Here is a 17,506-nt window from a genome sequence, read left to right on the forward strand (position 1 = left end):
AGAATGTCTCCAGCAAGTTATTATGGCTGGAAGCTACAACTGACTAAACTTCAGCCAGGGAAGAATTTAATTTAAGGACCTCTGGTTTGAAGATGGGGCATCAAGTTTCCATTTCTTCCTTTCCTTGGAAAGAAATCTAAAAGCAACCAGTAGGAAGAGAGGCAGAAATGCAAACTCTTCCTTCAAAGAAAGTAGGAGACTGCTGAAACCTCTATTCACAAAACTAGAGGAAACAGGAAGGATTGGGGAGCATTCCAGTGAATTGGAATTACATGAGGAGTATGTGAAAGAGTGAAGGAGAGAATGCCTACATGATCAGAAATAGATCATGAAGTACATAAAGCACACCTTCTAAGGACAGGTGCATGCTCTGAATTGCAAAAATCTAACTTTTTTTTTTTGGAACTGAAGGGATATAGTATACAATGGCAGGTTCCCTGGACTTGGTTTTGAGGTAAAAAGTGGAAAAGGTAAAACTGAATTACAACAACAAGACATAATTTCAGATAACAGTCTACCTTGTGTGGTGCAGGGAGAACAGAGACTTAAGTGAAAACCCCTGTAGCTGCCTTTTTCCATCATCAGTAAGAACTAAAGGCTGTAAAAACTCATTAAAACCCTCTTAAAATCCAGAACCAAAAGAAAACTTCTGCTAACTTAAAATGTAGGCCTGGCTGCACCTCCATGTGGAATCTCCTGGAAATACTGTAAATATATGATGCAGAAAAAACTCATCTCTGTCAAAAATGAGGCCACCAAGAGATCACCAAAACTGCAAATATCTTATTAAAAATAAGAGGGAAAAGAAAACAAACAGGATCTGAAGGACATTTACCAGGAGAAAAAAAAAATCTGTTTTAGACAACTTGAAAACTATGACTATTTCACCATGAAATTAAAAAAAAAAAAAACAAAAATTTGATTGCAAAATTGCAAGGACACACAATGTCCCAGGAAAAGTAACAGAGAGACATACTGCAAAGCTAAGCTACTGAGCTTCAAAGACAAAGAATTCTTTGGGGAGTTATGCAAAAATACTAAGTCATTTTCAAAGGAGAAAAATAAAGCTGGTCTCAGATTTCCCAAGAGCAAATTTCCATACCAGAAAATAGTGGAGCAATGCTTATCAATCCTCAAGAGAAAGTGTAAGCAAAGACTAACACACTAGTAAAATGTCACTGAGGGCAAAGGCAAGAAATAAACATCTGGAACATCTGATGAGCCCTTCTTGTAGAAAATACTAGATGAACTTCAGTCAGCCAGGAGATAAGTGAGAAAGACAAAAGGACTGGCACTGAGATTGACCTACTTACTGTAGGACAAAGATGAAAGCAAAGGTGGGGATTATGGTAATAATGCAGAATGTAAAAGCAAAATCCTGACTGCATGGGAACAACATATATAACCGATTTGAGAAGAGATTTTGGAGAATAAGTAGGTATTAATATTTGCTGCGTTCATTCACACTTTATAGCAAGCCTTCAAAAGACATCATTGGAAACTAATAAATCAAGTGAAATTAAAGGAAGTTTATTTAGCAGTACAAAGGTAAATGCTAAGAAAAATGGTAACTAATATTGAATGGAGGGGTAAAACTGAAGCAAAAGGATATATAATTTGTGATTACTCACAGTGTGGAGTTAGATTCTGTCTAAACAGACATAGGATTAAAGGTTTTATTTTAAGTTACAGTTATAACAATAATTGTTAGATCAAAAATAAATAATGTTCAAAGTATTAGAATAAACATATACATTCAAAAAATAACAAAACACATTGCATGGTAGATATTAAAATACTAACACATAAAATTAAATAATGTGACAGAACTAAGCTAAAATGTTCGCTCTGTGAAAGACTTTGTAAGAGGATGAAAAAACAGCTACAGAATGGGAGAAAAATATTTGCAAGATACATATCTGACAAAGAGCTACTACTTAGAATGTATTTTAAAAGCTCTCAAAATGCAACAGTAAAATAGGGACAGGGTGGTAAAAGGAAACAAACTTTCAGTTATAAGATGAATAAGGTCAGAGGATCTGAGGTATAGCATGGTGTCTACAGTTGATAACACTGTGTTGTATCATTGAAATTTGCTCAGAGAGTAGAACTTAAATATTACCACACCCTTACCCCCAAAAAAGGTACATATGTGATGGATGTGTTAATTAATTCAATGGGAGGAAAGCTTTCATGATGAAATATTATGCCATTTTGTGGTATACTTTAAATATCTTATAATTTCATTTGTCAATTTTTCACTTTAATAAAGCTGGAGGGAAAAACCCAACAATGAAAAAAACCCAAAAAATCCAAAGGAGAGACAGTTCACTGAATAGGACACACAGATTGCAAATCAGTACAGGAAAGGTGTTCAACATTACTGAGAAATGCAAATTTAGACCACAATGAGATATCACAATGAGATATTCAAAATGCTGACAACACCAACTGCTGGTGAGAATGCAGAGAAATTGGATGACTCATAGTTTGCCGATGGAACTATAAAATGGTATGGCCATCCTGGAAAGCAGTTTGGCAGTTTCTGAAAAACTGAACATGCATTTACTATACAATTCAGCAATTGCATTTCTGGGCATTTATTGCACAGTAACCTGTATACAAATGTACATAGCAACTTCATTTGTAAAGACCAAAAACTGGAATCAGCCCAGATGTCCTTCAGTTGGCTACATTGTGGTATATCCAACATGGAATACTACTCAGCAACAAAAAGGCACAAACTATTGATACAGAAAACAATGGAGATGAATCTCCAGATAATTATACTGCTTAAAAAATGCCAATCCCCAAAGGTTATAAACTGTTTCCATTTATATTACAATCCTGAAATTACGTGATTATAGAATTAGAGAACAAATTAGTTATAGTAGTTACCGTGGATTAAAGGTGGGAGTGGGAACAGGTAGAAAGTGGGCGTGACCATTAAGGAGCAACAGAAGGGATTCTTCTGGTGATGAAATGTTCTGTATCTTGACTACATCAATCTCAACATCCTGGTTGTGATATTGTAGTATACTTTTGTAAGATGTTGCCTTTGGGAAAAACTGGGTAAAGGGCACAGAGGATCTCTGTGTAATTATTTCTTACAACTGCACATGAATGTATGTACAATTACCTCAAAATATGAAATTTTTTGATATTTCAAAAAATAGAGGGTAATTTTTTTTTGTAAAATTATTGAAAATAGATAAAATGGAATTGTTAACATTTGATACACAAATTGTTTCAGAACAACTTTTAAAAACACATTTTGATAGCATTTTTTGAATATCAGCTGCAGTTGGTTAGTAGGATCAGCTGGTCACATCATTTATCAATAGTACTCTTAGAAAAACATCATAACCCAGAAGCATTATAGAATTAATTACCAAAACTAAGAGAACAGCTTTCAATGGTATTTTTAAATCTCACATTAACAACAGATAAGAGTTTGAATGTCGTAGCCTGCATAAGGAAATCTTGTATAAAAAAAAAATTTTTTTTAATATTTTGTTCACTATTTGAAATGACTAGGATGCTTTGTTTCAATCAAAAAAAGTAAAAAGTAGAAGACTGACATATGTTTTAAATATTTTTCAAAGTTAAAACTCAAACTGTAAGAAAATAAGTTATCATTAAATGAAAGAAATTAAGGTAAGATTTATCAACAAATTTAAGTCATGTTATGTTAATTTCATTTACCAACATCTTTCAAAATTTCCACCTTTGCATGAGTTAAGTAAGGATATGCTTTTTTTTTTTTTTTTTTCAATCTGATGAATTGTGACAACCTAAAGTGATATCCTCAAGCTCAGAATTGGGTAATTGGGTGATTACTAAAATGCAGATTCTAGGGCACCCAGTTCATCCCTGAGATTCAGAGTCATGGGTTTTTTGGTTTGGTTTTCTTTTTTAATAACTATCCTAGAGGATTTTTATAAAGTGGTGTAAGCTTTTTAAAGAAATATAGTTCAGTAAAATTCAACCCTTATGTATTGGATTGGGCTCACAATTCTTTTATGAGTCAAGTTGGAAAGGTTGTTATTAACCATATCTTCTTAATCAATACGAAATTTACTTTTTAAAAATTTAAAGACTATAAAGAAATTCTGGCTTTACAGAAAAAAAACTGAGGGTAAAATGTCCCCATATCCAGTTTCCTCTATCATTAACATGATGTATTAGCATTGTACATTTGCTACAATTGATGAGCCAGTATTGGAAAGTGACTTTGAACTGACATGTCCAAGGCTGCCAGTGGGTGGGCTGATGCTGAGAACCAAGCCACACCCATACTCTCACTTGAACAAGCTTGCCTGGTACTTCCTCTTGAAAGATGTCCTATAGAAATTAATAGCATAATGACTGTAAATTCTCTGCAGAAGTATCTGAACACAGGTGGCAGCAGGACTTATTCGACTAAGCACTTTGGTTGGTGCCTGGGATGGCTGGTGTTTATCCTGGCTCCATCTTTTTTTCCCAGATTTGAAAATGTACTGACTTCTGAGTATGGTAAAAAAGATCTATGTGATTAATCCACGTGTAATTATATAAAAACAATATCAGACTATTTGCAGGACACCTATTCTACTGTTATATGATTTAATCTGTGTAATTAGGAAGGGTTTTATATCTTCAGTTCAAACTTTTATATCCAGTTGTTTGGAAATAAGATACACTTCTTATAATAGCATCTCCAGCTGCAAATTTGTCTGAGAAAGGTTTTGATGTACCATTGCACTTACTGCAAAGATGAATAAGTGATAAACTGCTAGCATGTAACAGATTTTGCATTCCTTTAAATTTAGAACTAAATTAGCATAGATATTGCATTAGTAGGAATCTTACTAATTTTGTCACTATTATTTTTAAATAAAGCAGTTTAAATTTTAGTTGCCTGTGATGTGAGCATATCATCTTGACTGCCAGTAGTGACTCCATGCTAAGTTGCTTCAGTCGTGTCCAACTCTATGCGACCCTATGGACTGTAGCTCGCCAGGCTCCTTTGTCCATGGGATTCTCCAGGCAAGAATACTGGAGTGGGTTGCTGTTTCCTTCTCCAGGGAATCTTCCCCACCAAGAGACTGAACCTATATCTTTTACATCTAACCTGCAATGGCAGGTGGGTTCTTTACCACTAGTGCCACCTGCGAAGACTTCCAGTAGGGAGAGGAGCCGATAGGGATGGAGGAAGACTTGGAGCTGAGAGTGGTGGTGCTGATGTCTGAGAGGCTGGAGGTTGCTCGGTGGACGGGGGGCGCATCCTTGAGGCCTTGGCGTCTCCTCACCTGCCAAGGTGTGAAAATCTTTCACTAGTTTATCTGACACATGAGAATTATTAGTCCATGTAGTGTGCCAAGCGTCCTTGTTGGGTGGCAGACACAGAACAAATAAACAGTAGGAACCCCACAGCATCCCAAACGGCAGCACACCCCAGAATCCCTCCTGCCCTTGGGCTACTCCTCAGAGGGGCGTGGCCAGGCGCGGGCGGTGGCGGGAGGGGGGCCTGTTGCCCAGGAAACCCCTGGCTGGCCCTGCCTGCTTCCAGACACCAATTTCCGTTGAACGGCTGCAGGTGGACGCCCGGAGCGGTTGAGACCCCCGGACACCAGTGGAAGAAGGATCTCTGAGGCTCAGGTCCACAGTGGCCCCAGCTGCCTTTTGCAGCGCCATCACGGGCTTCAGGAACAGTAGAGGTGGTTCGGGTTAGTTGTTCCCAGACCTGGCAGTGCCTCTAGTCGAGGGGCTGACAGGCCCGGCCCTAATCTCCTAGTCTCGAGGTCTGTGTTCCCCTCATCCTGGAGAAGCAGAAGTGAAGACTCCAGAAAGAGCCGATGCTGGCCATGGGTAAGAAATTTACCTCCTCACCCTCAGCCCGCCCAAGCACGGTCGGTGGCTACAAACCACGCCACAGCTTAGACTCCTACAGGGCTTCACAGACCTTCTGGAGGTCACTCATCATCGCCACCTGTTTCTGGCTAGGAGAGGTGAGACGTTGAGTAGAAGTAGCTTTAAAGGGATTCCTGCTCAGGCCCGCAAGTCACCTTTGTAGATGTAAGTCTGTTGTTGCCCAACCTTGACCTTATGAACATCCGACGTGTGAATGACTCTGACTAATCAGTGGTTTAATCAACGAAGGCACATGTCTTATCTGCCTCCTTCATCTCCTCACTTCCTCTTTCCAAGGTTTTTCATTGGCTCAAAAACTTCTCTTCCCCAGTGAATTCCAGTAGATACGATTTTGGAGTCTTCTTTAAGGTCTAGATCCTCAAGGATAGTCTAGGGAATCTTACCACTTGCCTGCTTCATCCAAAGACACAAGCCCAACGGGGACCAGTTTTGTAGAGGGTCAGCCTGTGCAGTTCCAGGACTCCAGGCTCAGAAGGACACTGTTCTCAGAGGGCCCTGTGCTTGCTTTAATGCTCTGTAGTCAAAATCTTAAAGTTCTTCATTTTTGAACAAAGGACCCATATTTTCATTTTTCACTGGGCCCAGCAAATTATGTGCCAGCTCTCCTCTTTTTCCAGAGGCCTTCATTGATGACATTTAATTATCAGATCAGATCAGTCGCTCAGTCGTGCCCGACTCTTTGCGACCCCATGAATCGCAGCATGCCAGGCCTCCCTGTCCATCACCAACTCCTGGAGTTCACTCAGACTCACGTCCATCGAGTCAGTGATGCCATCCAGCCATCTCATCCTCTGTCGTCCCCTTCTCTTCCTGCCCCCAATCCCTCCCAGCATCAAAAAATATAATTACAAGGTTTCTACTCTAGACCTCTGAGCTACTGACACCTCAAGACAGAGGAGGGGTGATTTTACTGACTACACTGAGAGTTGTTGAGATCTTGAGACCTTTGTGATCCAGTGTTCATTCCCCACTGCCTCATATTTTAGGGCCTTTGAAGAATGTACAAAATGTGGAAATGCCACATCACTGAAGGCAACAATGCTTGGCTGCTTGCCTAAGGAGAGAAGCAGGTAAGGAATTGGCTAATCACGTACAAATGGGTGTCCTGGGAATGTTTTTACAGGTGCTTTGGAAGGGCTGGTGCAGGTGGGTATGGGGGATTCAGAGAACAGAGGCTGCCTTGTTTGATATCCTTCAGAAGAAGAGAGACACTTGGAGAAGGAGGTTCTAAAGCTATGCCCTCCAATTCTGTAGCCACAAACTACAGGTGGTTCCTGAGCACTTGAAGTGGGGCTGTCTAAAATATGGTGTGCTCTACATGTACACAGAGAAGGCAATGGCACCCCACTCCAGTCCTCTTGCCTGGAAAATCCCATGGATGGAGGGGCCTGGTGGGCTGCAGTCCATGGGGTCGCTAGGAGTCGGACACTACTGAGCGACTTCACTTTCACTTTTCACTTGCATGCATTGGAGAAGGAAATGGCAACCCACTCCAATGTTCTTGCCTGGAGAATCCCAGGGACGGGGGAGCCTTGTGGGCTGCCATCTGTGGGGTCGCACAGAGTTGGACACGACTGACACAACTTAGCAGCAGCAGTAGCAGCTACATGTACAAAGCCCTCCAGATTTCAAAGTCTCACTTTTTAAAGTAAAATATTCTATTTTTAAAAATAAAAAAAAAATGAATTGCTTGTTGAAATTATATTTTGGATATATTAAATGTTAAAATTAATTTCAGTTCACTTTTACTTTTTAATATGACTACTGGAAATTTTATATGTGTGCTCACATTTCTTTTGGAGAGCTCTATTCTAAAGATTTTGGAGTATTGGAAATGGCTTACTTTAAAAGTTCAGGAAATTCTGCCTCTCCTCAAAAAACTCACATTTCCCAGAAAGTACCCTACCTATCATTGTCCTACCACCCACATCACCCGCAACCTTACTAACCCAGTAACTTCAAACTAAAGGCCTCAGCACTTAAAGAACTGCAGCCTAACCATGCTCTAGAATTTCAAAATTATAGTTGCGTGTACAGAGAAGGCTCAAACTTCTGTCAGCTGTTGCCACTAGAATCAATTCAGGTGCTTGTAAAGCTGTTTGTGCTACTTTGGCTCTTTAATTGTTCAGATTGGCAGAAGCAAATTATTGAAAAACTAGCGAAAGGAACGGAGAAGGCAATGGCAACCCACTCTTGCCTGGAAAATCCCATGGATGGAGGGGCCTGGTGGGCCCTCCATGGGGTCGCTAGGAGTCAGACACGACTGAGCGACTTCACTTTATTTTTTCACTTTCATGCATTGGAGAAGGAAATGGCAACCCACTCCAGTGTTCTTGCCTGGAGAATCCCAGGGACAGGGGAGCCTGATGGGCTGCCGTCTATGGGATTGCAGAGTCGGACACGACTGAAGTGACTTAGCAGCAGCAGCAGCAGCAAAAGGAAGAAGTAAGAGGGGGAAGGTGGTCATCTCACCAACTTTTACTGCAAATCATTATGTTGTTACAAATTATGGGATTCAGCAGCCTTGGTCTGACTTCTTTTTGTTTGTCATACCACCTCAAAAAGCAACTGGCTTTGGTGAAGAAATTGCTTGGTGCCCTGGTCTGAAGTAGAGAAAAGAATGGAGGGTTATCTGTAAATTTAAGCTCTCACTTGACCTTAATTAAACTTCCTTTAATTAGGAAATGCACAATGGGTGGACTTGAATATCTTAACCTCCAGTGTTTTGAATGGTTCTTAAAAGCAGTATGGTGAGTAAAGATGTTAGCTCTAAACCAATGTGCATTAGATGCTGGTCTTAACCCAGTCCTCCTAGAGCCTCTTGTTCACTGGAAAATAGCTCTAGAAGTGTATGTAAGAGAGCTGAGGCCCAGTGTCAGCCAGTATTGAGATTTTTCCATGTCACTGGATTACCTCACTCTACTGTGAAAGGGATCCGCCCAGCTGCTGTGGCTGCAGCCAGGGCATTTGCTGCCATTCTCCCAGCCTTTGGGCTGCCTTCTGTGGCATGGTTCAGTTTGTTTTCTTATTGCCCACATTTTCCAGAGTGATTCAGTTTTATGTTTGTGTCTCCCACTAGAATGATTTGGCTTTGTTTGTGAGCTACTTGACCCAAGAGTTTGCTTTGCCCACCCACTGTTTACCCCTTCAACCATGAGGCTCACTCTCAGCTGTGCTCTTAAAGGGCTTTGCCTCATGAGCTACACTATCTGACCAAAGCCCAGAACCTTGTCAACTAAAACAACAACAACAACATGAGAGTTGCGAGTCAAGTTTTATTTGGAGCACCATGAGGACTGCAGCCCGGGATACAGGTAGATGGCAAATGCCCATGGCAAGAGACAATTTGTAGTTGACAACCTGGATCTCCATACCCTTAGACTCTTAGATCTTAGATCCTTAGATCTCCATACCCTTCAGTAATCCACACCTGTGTTTTACTGAAGTGAGACTGCCCCATAAAGTATGGGAAGACCTACCAGCACATGGATGTATCCAGACAAGAGATAAAGAAAGCTTTAAGCAGAAAAGTCTTAGCAAGTTGAGTTGGAGAGACTCAATTTCAGAGGCTGAATTTCAGAGGCTTCCATGATTTCATTCAACTTGCAAAAGCCAAGGGCACCTTTCACCCATGATCAAGTCAGCACCGCAAGATAGCACTAAGGTGTCTTCATCAAAGGATGTGAAATATTTAGGTCCCTGAAATGGTGCCTTAGAGAAAGAAAATAACTTGAAATTCTGGAGTTTTTGTAATTTGCAGGAGGTTGAAGCCTGAGCATTAAGACAGATAGCACTAAGATAAACGTCTGTCAAATAGATGTGTAGTAAGAAGAGCTAGTCTTGTCCTAATCTTTTCCTTTTGGCGGTGAAGGGATCTTGGCCTACAGGTTGCTTTGAATTTGTAGTTAAGAATTTCTAACAATGTTTTCAATAGATGTAGGACTATATAGGTTATGTGCTTAAGTAAGCTTTGGTAGTTTCCACCTTATAAAGAATTTACTTCATCCAAGTTTCTGAATGTATAGGCATGCATTGTTTGTGATATTGTCTTACTCTTTTAGTGTCTTGGGACCTGTAGTGATGTCACCCTTTTCATTCCACACATTGGTAAATAGTGTCTTTTTTTTTTTATTAGGCTGAAGCAGTCTGACATGTTTGACATCTCAGGTTGAATAATTCTTTGCAGTATGGGGCTTGCCTTTTTAGGATGCAGTATGTTTAACAGCATTCCTGGCCACTACTTGCTGATGCCAATAGCACTGTGCCCCCATTGTGACAACCAAAAATGTCTTGACATTGCCAAATACTTCCAAAATTGCTTCTGGTTGAGAACCACTGCTTTAGATGACCAATTGTCTTTTAGAGCAATTAAAAAGAAGATGAAAATATATCTTTTATATTTTGCTTTCAGTTAAGTTCAGTCACTCAGTCGTGTCCAATTCCTTGCGATCCCATGAATCACAGCACACCAGGCCTCCCTGTCCATCACCAACTCCCAGAATTCACTCAGACTCACGTCCATCAAGTCAGTGACACCATCCAGCCATCTCATCCTCTGTTGTCCCCTTCTCCTCCTGCCCCCAATCCCTCCCAGCATCAGGGTCTTTTCCAGTGAGTCAACTCTTCGCATGAGGTGGCCAAAGTATTGGAGTTTCAGCTTCAGCATCAGTCCTTCCAATGAACACCCAGGGCTGATCTCCTTTAGAATGGACTGGTTGGATCTCCTTGCAGTCCAAGGGACTCTCAAGAGTCTTCTCCAACACCACAATTCAGAAGCATCAATTTTTTGCTTTAATTTTAATTATATCTGTAAATCTTCATTTTGTGTGTGTGTGTACATGCAAATATGGTTGGTATCATAGTCTTTCTGTTGAGGAAGTTTTTAAACCTTTATTTTAGTGCAGATCTGCTGATAATAATTTCTCTCTCTCTTTTTTTTTTTTTTTTTGATCTGTCTTAAAAGGTAAAATTTCCATTCATATCTGAAAGACATTTTCCCTGGTGTAGTATTCTGGATTAACAGTATTTTTCCTTCAGTGTTTTAGGTATGTATCCATTGTATTCTGGGTTGTATGGTTTCTAAGTCCCCCACTGTAATTTTTAATTTTGTTTCTCTGTATTGTATCTTTTTTCTGTAGCCAACTTCAGTATTTTCTTTATAATTTTAACTTTCCAACAGTTTGAATATGATGTGTCAGGGTGTATATTTTTTAATATTAATCCTGCTTGAAAAATCTTTGAGTTTCTTCGATCTGTGGTTTGGTGTAGATTTTTTTTCTTTTTTGAAGATTCAGCCATTCTTTCTTCAAATATTTTTTCTGCTGTTCTCTCTCTTCTTCTGGAATTCCAAATCCCTGCTGAAATTTTCTATCTGTTAAGTCATGTTTTCCACTGGAGCCTTTAGTATTATGATTATTGATATATTAGTCAAAGTTACTTTAAATTTCCTCTCTCATAGTTCCAACACTTAATGTTCTCTCTGAATCTGGGTGTTTTGTTTTTTCTTCCATTTTATTAATACATGTCTCATATGTCAGGCATCTTGTATAGAAAAACAGTTTATGATAAAGAGAATGTATACCTCAAAATGAGTGTTTTTTTCCCTGCAAGGTCAGCAATGTGATGTGTTGAGTTAATCTAACCACTAGTTACGGCGGGCTTGGGTTTTATTGTTCCACCTTCAATATACAACTAGTTTTTATTTTCTCTAGTGTTACCTTATGCTTAGAGTGTGGGCTGGAAAAGTAGCCCACAATATTCTCAATATTCCTGTTTCTCTCATAGTTTCCAACCTTCCCTCTGAAACTACATCTCAAAGGGATCTCTCTCCATGCTTTTGCCTTTCCTTTTGCTTGTTATCTGGTGCTCACTAGCTTGGGAGTAGGGACTGGAGGGTTCTTAGTCATTCTGGCCCAGCCTGTCTTAGGCAAGCCTTGTATTCTTAGGCCTGGAGAGTGAGGCTTTCTTAGACCTTCAGCCTCACTGTGGCAGACAAAATTTCTGCCTCGTGTCCTTGGTATGTCTTGAGAAGATGAGAGTCTTCTGACCCTCTTCCAATGTTCGTGCATGTGTGCTAAGTCACTTCAGTTGTGTCCAACTCTCTGTGACCCTATGGACTGTAGCCTGCCACGCTCCTCTGTCCATGGGATTTTCTCTAGGCAAGAATACTGGAGTAGGTTGCCATTTCCTCCTCCAGGGTATCTTCCTGACCCAGCAATTGAACCCACATGTCTTAACGTTTCCTGCATTGGCAGGCAGATTTTTTACCACTAGTGCCACCGGGGAAGCCCCTCTTCCAGTGTAGGAGCCCACTAATTGTAATAGCACGGGATCCTGGGCCGAGACAGTTTCCTGCCCTTCCTTACCCAGAAGTGTCGGAATTGTCTGTCCTCCCCTACTTCTGTTTTTACTCAGTATCAAAGGCCCCTGGAGGCAATAGAGTTTGCTGTCCCTTCCCCAGAGACTCAGGGAAGGCAATGGCAACCCACTCCAGTACTCTTGCCTGGAAAATCCCATGGACAGAGGAGCCTGGTAGGCTACAGTCCATGGGGTCGCTAAGAGTCGGACACGACTGAGCGACTTCACTTTCACTTTTCACTTGCATGCATTGGAGAAGGAAATGGCAACCCACTCCAGTGTTCTTGCCTGGAGAATCCCAGGGACGGGGGAGCCTGGTGGGCTGCCGTCTATGGGGTCGCACAGGGTTGGATATGACTGAAGCGACTTAGCAGCAGCAGCAGTAGCAGCCCCAGAGACTTGAAGCTATATATTATAGGTGAAGAGGGTCTGTACAGGACCCTTCCCTACAGTGGGAGCTACTCCCTTCCAACAGGCCTTCACCACCAAGAGAGTCTCTCTCTGGTCTATTGGTTTTTCCTAAATCTTTCTCATCAGTACCCAGTAGAGCATGGAGAAGAGACTGAAATTGAGGGCAAATTCTTTTGTGTCTGAGGCTCCCAAGGGTTTGGTACTCTCACGCTAGCCCACACTTGGCCTTTAGCAATTATTTAGCTGAATTCTTATCATTTTGTGTTGTATTTGATGTCTCTTTTGTGCCCACATCCTATCTGTCCTTGATGGGTACAGTCTTTCCATGAATTTCAGTCTACTTAACTAGTCTGCAGCTATAGATAGGGAGACCAACCATCCCCGATTGCCTGGGACTGAGACGTTTCCCAGGATGGGAGATTTTCAGTACTGAACCCAACAAAGTTCACTTGGTCAGCCTAAGCTCAGATCTCTGATAGGTTCAATAAAAGTTATTTTGTAATTTTTCTAGTTGTTAAGGTGAGAGCAATGCTCTTTCTAGATTTCTGCATCTTCAGCAGAAGCCAAATTACTGAAATATTTATACATACTGAATCTGAACAAAGATGGTTCTTGAGGTAGTAAGAAGCCATATGGGGAAACATCTGTTTCTTACTAAGGCAAAGGGGTTCTTGTGAAATCTTTCCTAAAATAGAGAATATGAAAAGTGAGTTGTCTCACTATTTTTTTGCTTGTCAGAAGCAGATTTATCTCATTACTTAAACGAATTCTAGTTGAAGAGCTGGATTCATACCTGTTCTTTCCAAAACTCTTGGTTCATTTAGCTGGTGCCAGGTTTGGACTTTACTCCCCTGCAGGCAAGCATCTTCCTATAGATTTCTGAGTGAAACTTAAAAGTTTATGGTCTTTTGTGGATGAGGAAGAAGGCGGAGTGTAGCTATAAGCTATCTACAACAAGAATACTGACCATCTCTGGGTAGATGTGTAAGTATTCATGTACATGCATGTAAAACTTTGCTGTCAAATGTCTGGAGACATTTGATTTATATTGCTATGGGTCATACATCTGGTCTGGGCATTTTTTTGTTGTTGTTGTTTTGTTTCAGGTATGGAAGCCAGGAGTGTTTATGACCCCTACAGCCTGCATTAATGGTTGTGAGGCACACAGCATCAAGGCAATGCTCTGTTATTTTGTGAGATAAGGAAGGCTCTATCATTTTCTCACTCTTTTACATATTCTTGAGTATCCAGAAGAGATACTTATGACCTCTTGATGAACTTAAAAGCTGTATATGTGTTATCTTCCTATTAAATGGTCAAGATAGTTTGTTTATATAGTAAAAAACAGCACAGAAATCATAAGACCAGGAGCATATATAATCTCAACAGCTATGAGGTTTATATGGCTATGGATAGAATTATTTTAATAATAATAGCTAAGACTCGTGTAATGTTTATCATATGTCAGGCATTATTCTGAGAGTTTTACATTCATTAACACGTTGAATCCATACACAGACAAAATCCATAATAATGACTTCACAAGTATGATGCCAGCTATTATTATCCACCTATTACAGATTAATAAAATGAACAACAAGGAGATTTATAGTGTATTCAAGGTCACACTGATAACAAGTGGTGGTATTGGGACTTGAACCTGTGCAATCCATTTCCACTATCATGGTGATAACCACTATCATGGTGGTCAAAGACACATAAAAAACAAAAGAACCATAAAATAAACCAAACTGAAGAAAAACAAGCACACAGATACAGAAAACAGTAGTATTTACACAAAAGGAAGGGAAAGGGTGAAATGGGTTAAAGGGGTCAACTGTATGGTGACAAATAGAAACTGAACTTTTGATGGTGAGCAAGCAGAGAAGGCACTGGCACCCCACTCCAGTCCTCTTGCCTGGAAAATCCCATGGGCAGAGGAGCCTGGTAGGCTGCAGTCCATGGGGTCGCTAAGAGTCGGACACGACTGAGCGATTTCACTTTCACTTTTCACTTTCATGCATTGGAGAAGGAAATGGCAACCCACTCCAGTGTTCTTGCCTGGAGAATCCCAGGGACAGGGGAGCCTGGTGGGCTGCCATCTATGGGGTTGCACAGAGTCGGATACGACTGAAGCGACTTAGCAGCAGCAGCAAGCTGGTGTGTGTACAGAAGTTGAAATATAATTTTGTATGCATGAAGCCTACATTGTATTCAGTATTATAAACTATGTTACCTCAATAATGTTTATAATTATTTTTTAAAAAGACACAGAAGAGGTAAACATTTCAATCTGCAGCAAGGTGTATGGGAATGGGATGTATGTGTATGTGAAAAAAGGATTTTAAAAAACACTTTGATTTTAGGTTATGTACCAAACAAAGATGTGCAAAAATGGAAAGAGGACATGCTAAGGAAAAGGATTCAGAAAATTGTACAGTGATGCCTTGAACTTTGTACGAGCCAGTGGAGTATGAATTACACAGACAAGAGTGATCAAATATCTGATGGAAACTTCCTGATGCAGATAACCTGGTAATGATGGTAATGTGGGAAAAACAACTTGCAGGAAGATTACTACTTCTGTGTCAAATATTTTCTGCACAAAATACTTGAATATTTTCAGTTTCAAAATTGAAGATTACTAAGAAGCTTCTTGCCATACAGGAAAAAAAATAATGGGGAAAAGTTTTACCAGTCCTATTTATGATAAAGTGAGAATAAAACCAATGAATGGTATGTATAAAGAACTTTGGTCTGAGAGTGACAGAGGACATTATCAACTCACATGAAGCGCAGTAAGATTTGCAAAAGACTAGAAAATCTCACAACCTTCCAAACCAGTTCTGGTAATCCAGAGGACACAAAGGCGAGTTGGACAGTCAACAGGTATATCTACAACTTTTTATGAGTCTATAGCAGGGACTCTGACTTTCTTACAAGAGTAGGACGCTTTGAGGACTTGTGATTGGTTTTCAAGCCAAGTGGTTATTATAACAAAGTATAGTTTATAACTGTGGATGGGATGAAGTCTTAACCTAGCTTGAGAGTAATCACTATTATCCTCCTTATACCTACAGGGTGACCTAGATGATTTTATACAGCTCTTAAGTGACACTTATATGAACCTGGTATCCTCACAAGGGCAAAAAGGGGTTGTATTTGCATCTTTTCCTTGTTAAAGTAGGAAGTTTCCCCCTTTCTTTTAACTTCAGGAAAAAAGCAGTAACTTTTTTTATTGTACACTTTTTCTTGTTAAAATTTAAGATGGTGGTTTTTCAGCTTTGCAGGTATTTTTACATTGGGCTGTGTCTGGCATATCTCTAGGATTTTCAGAAACTTGAGCAGTTTTTCTTAACTCTGAAAGCATTTTGTGAGCTAATTACATTAGGAACTAAAGTTGAAGAAGTTATATTGTATAGCTTTATAACTTTTTGCACTTTCTACTTTGGGGATTGACTTTAAATGATAGTGGCACGATCATGGTGGGTAAGCTTAGTGGCATTTGATGTATGTGACTCAATGGAAGGACAGACAGTGATATCACTGCATTTGAATATAAATGTATAGTGATAACACCATGTAATCCCCACTGATATCAAGAAATAGAGAATTGCCAGGAAATTGTAGGAAATTTCTGCATGTTGCTTCCAAATTACAGCCATTCTCCTCCCCATAGATGACCACTCTGCTAACCTGTGTAATAATTCACTTTTTAATACCAGTGGTTCTCATAGTATGGTCTGGCATCTACATCATCTGGGAATTTGTTAGAAGTGCAAATTCTTGGGCTCTTTCCCAGATGTAATACACTTACACATTTTTGTAGGATGTATATTTAATATGATTAAAGTATGAAGCATTGATTCTCAAACTTGAGCATATATCAGAATAACCTGCTGCTGCTAAGTCGCTTCAGTCGTGTCCAACTCTGTGCGACCCCATAGATGGCAGCCCAACAAGCTCCCCCATCCCTGGGATTCACCAGGCAAGAACACGAGTGCATTGCCATTTCCTGGGTGGCCTATTAAGACACAGATCCTGGGTCCTTCACTTGCAGTTTCTGATGATCTCTCTCTGTTTTATTCACTAATTTTAATTTTCCTATGTGCTGGATATATTTGGCTCTGCACTAGTCATTGCACTTGAAAGGTTATTTTGTAGGAAGAACTGTGAGACTTGTAATGAAAATACTTTGCTCCAAAGAGTATTTGTGTTTACTTCTACCAGGCACCTAGGGGCACTACCTGTCTGGGACCACCTGTTCAAAGTTTGCTATTTCCTGGATAACTCAAGGGATTGTTACTCTGTTTTCATTCTCTTCAAGTTAATTCCATTTTTGTTCACCTTCACTCTCAGATCCTGGAACCCAGATTGTTGTAGGGGAAGGTCTCCTGTCAGACTCTCTGACTTGCATGGACCCAGAATTTAGTTTTCTATCCCCTTCTACATCCTGAAAGGCTGTCAGAATGGAGGTTCTAGTTTTCTGGGATTATCTTCAGGAGTGTTTACTTCTCTAGATTGTTGACTTCTCTTTACTTTTGCCTGATAATTCCTTACTATTTTATAATCTCCTTGATGTTTTTAAAAAGATTATTTCAAATGTATTTTATCCAGCTTTTTAGTTGTTTTCAGCTGTAAGCCTGATTCAAACAGCCTGAACCACCATTAGCAGAAACGGGAAATCTGGAAAATACATTCGTAATGCACAGCAGTTTATCAAAATACTGTGGCTTTTCAAAACATTAAAAATATATGGATGTTGAGGCCCTTAAGAAAAAACTTCTGTTTTTAGCTTATACCTTTATCCAGACATGGAACACAC

General features: G+C 40.0%; 1 long non-coding RNA gene across 7 annotated transcripts in view; it reads left to right on the forward strand.

Moving 5' to 3' along the window:
• Positions 1-5,498: 5,498 nt before the first annotated feature.
• Positions 5,499-17,506, forward strand: part of LOC100847189 (uncharacterized) — a 99,712-nt gene continuing 87,704 nt past the window's right edge. For 2 of the 7 annotated variants that reach the window (XR_009495102.1, XR_009495100.1), the window contains exons 1-4: positions 5,509-5,850; positions 6,900-6,983; positions 10,877-10,958; positions 15,048-15,570. This is a non-coding gene — a long non-coding RNA (uncharacterized lncRNA). Of the gene's footprint in view, positions 5,851-6,899; positions 6,984-10,876; positions 10,959-15,047; positions 15,571-17,506 lie in introns of all 7 variants that reach the window. The other 5 variants (XR_009495103.1, XR_009495098.1, XR_009495099.1 and 2 more) reach the window with 5 other exon arrangements.

Source organism: Bos taurus, chromosome 1 (assembly GCF_002263795.3).
Source record: "Bos taurus isolate L1 Dominette 01449 registration number 42190680 breed Hereford chromosome 1, ARS-UCD2.0, whole genome shotgun sequence".
NCBI classification, from domain to species: Eukaryota; Metazoa; Chordata; class Mammalia; order Artiodactyla; family Bovidae; genus Bos; species Bos taurus.